Genomic DNA, 5,491 nt, shown 5'->3' on the forward strand with positions numbered 1-5,491 from the left:
AATGTTATATTCTTATCTTCAGGCAAGGAAATGGGAAATGTATAAGAATTACGCATTTTCAGTGTCTTAGAGATTACTTTTTATTTCACTACAATTTGTGACAAGATTTATTAAGAAAAAATAAGAGCTGAAAAATTTCTTTTTTCATCCTCTCAAGGGAAAGTCCAAAGTCTGACCTTGTTACACTCCACTGATGGAGCTTCTGTCCATACAGAGCTCTGCAGGAAGTACTTCCTGAAGACATTTTGGGAGCATTCATAAATGACAAACTTGAGTGTCTCTCAGTTTTCCTCTGTGAATTTCTGAATGAATTTATCTTAGTTGAAAGAAGATTCTCCCAGGTTTGAAGAACTTCCTTGATTTTCCCTCTGTCAGATCTAGCTCTATGCTGACTGCAGCAAAGACCAAAAAAAGTCATAACTGAACACTGTTATGCCAAAACTGAAAAGATTAATAGCTGTTCACAGGCTTCTGAAAGGCCCTTTTCCTTCCTGAGTAAAAAATGCAATGTCCCTTCTCTCAAGGAAGAGCCAAGACTGGTTAAAAAGGATCTTAAGATCATTGCTTTCAACATTGTTCATAGAAAGATAAGTGAAGCTGAAGATCCCTCTGTGTGGCTATCTGTTGAAATCCATTCCATTTCAAGAATGAAATGTTTGTGGAAATATGTGAATTTCATGCAGAGAATTTGAGATTGCCTAGACAAGATGGAAGATTTCGCTTGTATTTTACCAATATCATATCAATGAATTGTGCATGTAGTGACAAAATTGACTTAAAGATTAACATAGTTGAAGACAGAGAGCCACAGAACTACAAGACTGGAAGATGAGCTGTGGCTGATGGCATCTTTATTTTATTTAAAATCGTGCAATAACATTACTTAGCCTGTTATTTTTCAGAAGTGTGACAGCCACTCAGACAGTGGGAGTTAGACAGTCAGCACCACTGAAAATGTCCTCCGGTGGTACTTTTATGAAGGCTCCAAAGCAGTTAATGGTTGTCTGTATGTATGTACTTACTGCAACGAAACTTACATTACATTGCAGTCCCATGTCATAGCACTAACATGTAGGGAATCACAGGTGGAAAACTGTTGAAAACCATATACATTATGATTTTGTTGAAGGTGGGATGCACATGAAGAAACACATTTTTAAAAAAATGCAGAAAAGAAAGAAAAAAGGACAACTGTATGTACAATCCTTGAACTTCATTTACTTTAATTAACCTTGGGTATCACCTAATAAATGTGAAAATGGAGAACAGTCAGTGGGAATTAAAGCTTTGAGGAGTATCCCAGTCTAGCCATATAATGAACTTGAAAATTTTGATTTTTCCCTGACAAGGTTTCCAATTGTAGATATTTATGAAAATATGGATGAAGATTTGTAACTTCAATTTAACATCATAAAACATTGGGTCATGTCAAAAAACCACGTAAATGTGTGCAGTTGTTGCTGGAATTGTTTATTGGTGAAATTCTCTGAGAAGCACAACAGCAAAATTGTTTTGATGATTCTTAGTAAATGAGAGCATTCATTTCCTTTGTTTAAACACCCTAAAATTCCCCTGCTCACTCTGAAAACTCTTTGCAAGCAGATTGCTGTGCAGACATTCATATTTTTTCTAGCAAAAATTAGGTTGGTACTTCTGTTCTAAATTGATATCTTCAGTGACAACAACAGCTAATAAGTCATTCTTACATATGTATTCCAGGCTGAAGTTCAGAAAAAACTATTTCAGTCTAAAATTAACATTGTTCTTTTATCAAGCTATTTTTAAGTTTTTTGGTTTTTTTCCAGGGGGCAATTTTTTTGCTTATACCTTCTGCAATGTACATTAAATCAGCAGGGGAGGAAAAGGAAACCTAGGTACTTTGTATTCTGAATGGAAATTACCCATTTTTTCTCTATCTTTCCAAAGCCTTGTCAGTAGGGAATACCCAAAGACAATCCTTTCTGATCAGTGGTAAAGTAGGTATCTCTTCAAAGTCTTTATATTTAGTGCAGTAGGTTTTTTCTGAAAAACAGGTTATTGAGAATTATGTAGTCATTGCCAAGTGACAATAAATGGCCTTGTTATATGCTGGGTCAGATTAATTCTTCCTTCTGGCTTTAGAAAGCTAATCAACTCAGGAATAAGGGGAAAATTTTAAATATGTATTCTAGTTTATTATTTTTATGGTCATCCTATGTTACAATACAAACTGAAATTCCTTCATATTTTGCACAGGCTGTGGAACTTGAGAGACCAAAACATCAGAAGTTCTACCCCTGTCACACAGTTTTGTAGTGGCTAATTTGTAACAATATATATTATCCAGACATTTCTCTAGGTTTTCTTTTAAATACTGGGAAACTTCTGATTTTACAGAAAAGTCAACTTCTGATTCAGTTGCATTCAGTTCAATAATGTGTCTTCAGGTTTAAAACACTATTCTGAACTCTTAAATCAATGGAGCTCTTTTATGTCAGAGATTTAAGAAAAGTTTTGATTTTACGTGGTGTACCAAAAAGCAACTTGTGACACGTTATTTCATAGGGCACTTTTTGTCACAGAGTATGTGACAAGATGTGACAGAGAATGTCCAAGCAGAGGGAGCACCTCCAAAGCACATTGTGTCCAGCTAGAAATTTTGTAAGTTAACAGAGTGCAGCTCAGTCATCATAACTGCATCAAGACACAGAGGTAGTATCACACTACAGCTTACAATATGTCAGAAGAAGATTTTTAAAAGATGACCTGCTTCATCCCAAGAAATAGACAATTAGTTTATAGACCACAGAAATGAGATATGAAACGAAGTCAATGATGTATCAAAACCTCTAAGTAAATATGACACTCTGCACCAAAATGTGAAGCTGTCATTACTCTCTGCAGCTATGCTCTTAAATCAAACTGGAAGAAAATAATTCACTAATGACTGTTAAAATACCTTATCATATTTACTAGTGCAGCTGGGCAGATATATGTAGCAGGCAAGTGGGAATTAAAAAGAAAGAAAAAAGAATACTGCTGAGAATATTTTAAATGTTCAAATCTTTTATTGAAAATAAATAATGGCTTCAAAATTCAGAAAAAAATAGCTTTCTCTTTCGCCACCCCTGAGGGAGGAAGAGGATTGGCCCACCTCATGGGTCCCCACAAAAGGGACACGTCCATTCAGCTGACTTTAAGCCACAAGCCCTATATTCTGACAGTATCTGTCCTCACAGGCAGATTTTCCTTCTCTGAACAAAGTGTTACTTTGAAGGCCACCTCTCCCACAAGTCCCTGTAAACAACTGTGTACTTTACCACCTTACAGAAAGATGCAGTTTTTTAATTAACCATACTTCAACTACCAGAAAACTACATTCCTTCACGGGCTGAAATGATCTAGTGGATCATCCTTTCTCTATCTTGAAGTACCACAAATAGAACAGTGAAAATTTCAAAGGCATCCGATTGAAAATACAATTGAAAGAGATGGGGGAAAGAAAGTAGAAAAGTCAACATGCACCCATTTTGATCCCATCAGTGAAAGTAACTGCACAGAAAACTGTTCATATTTTATTTAACTCGTATGTCTCTTCATTCCCACAAAGACATCACAAAAAGATCTAATAATTTAAAAAATATCTTGATTTTTAATTTTTAATGTGTTTTAATCAATCATTTCTTTATTTGGTAAGGAGGAATAAGAATTTTTGTTGCCATCATACTGGCAAATAAAAATGGAGAATTATTTCCCTCCAAGATGTATCTCTATTAAAACTTCTAAGGAAATTAGTTTTGATCATCAGCCTACACAGTGACTGAAAAGCCTTATATAATGATTTTTCTAAATTTGTGAAGTCCTCTATTCTCAAATAGCAGAATTATTCCATTTTTATTACTGTATTGCAATGACAGAATTAATGATCTTTATAGGAATACAGTAACAGAAGAGCAATTGATGAGATTTTTTTTAAAAGCATTTAGAATACTTAGAGGATTTCCCCTGAATCAGTTTCAATTAACTTGAGGAAACCAACTCTTCAGGATAGAAACAAGTACCTGTATTAGGAGTTTTGCAGAAGCCAGTGTGCTCAGGAAGTTAGGGATCTTGAGCGAGCCACATCTGCTATATGGGGCCTTCTACATAAGGCTTGAGAAACCTGCGTGCCAGCATGAGTGGCCACGGCATAGCCATGTACATATAACAAGGTAAGGGAGTGTGTGGGAATATCCTGGATACGGTTCCCAGGTATGTGTTGCTAGATATGTTCTGATGGGCATTAAGAAAAGGATAACAAACACTGTCAAGGGAAGTTGGAAAGTTTTGCTGCTGTAGAAGTAAGGAGATACTGTATAGAAGGAGGTGGAACCTCTCCTCAGAGGGTCATCCTGCATAGCAGGTCATGGCTGTCCAACAGGCGTCTGCCTGGTGTGAATAAAGGTGAGGTTCCCACCCACTGAAAGAACGTAAGACTGGCCTGCCATCTGTATTTCTCTTCCTACTTTCTATCTTATTCTACCCACGGTTCTGTCTTTCTTACTGAGACTCAGAAAGAACCCAGCTCCTCCTGGGGCAGAACAATACCTTCAGAGTTCCAAAATAAGGTTATAAAACCCAAACCCAGCAAATTAACAGCAAGTTCTCAAACATTTGTGATAAGCCTCCAACTCCGGAAGAAGACATCCAGGGAAATTTCTGTGACCTTTCTGGGGAGCCAAGAAAGCACAAGAGTTGACTACAGGATGGTCTTTTGGGAAAGACTATGACTAAATGTCGAGCTAGAAAGGGAAGGAGAAAGGGTTGTCTAGGGTTCATTACTTCAATTCATGACATAAGCAAAATGAGGGAGAGTAGACAAGTGGCTTCCCAAATGATACCTTCTAGCACTGCCAATAAGGGACAGGAGAAAAAAAAAAAAAAACACAAAAAAAACCCAGAAAACCCCCAACCCTATTTCAGAGAAACACTGTACAGAAAATATCCTCTTTCACTGTTTAAATTCATCACAGTGTCACACAGTGACTGAGATGTATCACAAGGAATAATTAAGAGTGAGATGTGCAAACAAAATGCTTTCTTTGCTATTCTAAACTAGTTCTAGAATGGAAAAAGCAAGGATAGCATAACCTATCATCAGTAGAGCCTGAAGTTATTAAAAAATAAAGGTGAAGGGGAACAGAAACTGCAGTTTTTCAACTAGTTATTTACCTTTGAATTTTTTTAATTGTACAAAATTAGGTTAACTGAAAAAAAAAACCAAACAAATAAACAAACAGAAAATAAAAAGAGAAAAAAGCTACTGTATTGATTTTGTCTAGTCCAGCAGGAGAAAGACAGGATTAGACAAAACCCTAGACTGACCATGGGGTTCCTCTGTACGAGGAAAAATGAAATGATCAGTTGTGTAGATTAGTGATACAGGAAGATAATAGAAACACATTGTGGCCCAGGACTTCAAAGCTTTAAGTTCAAAGTTATGAGATGCCTCACTCCTATTTAAAGCAAGGTC

Source organism: Corvus kubaryi, unplaced genomic scaffold, assembly GCF_017639235.1.
Source record: "Corvus kubaryi isolate FWS band 111438036 unplaced genomic scaffold, C.kubaryi_AGA036_p1.0 split3-73, whole genome shotgun sequence".
NCBI lineage: Eukaryota > Metazoa > Chordata > Aves > Passeriformes > Corvidae > Corvus > Corvus kubaryi.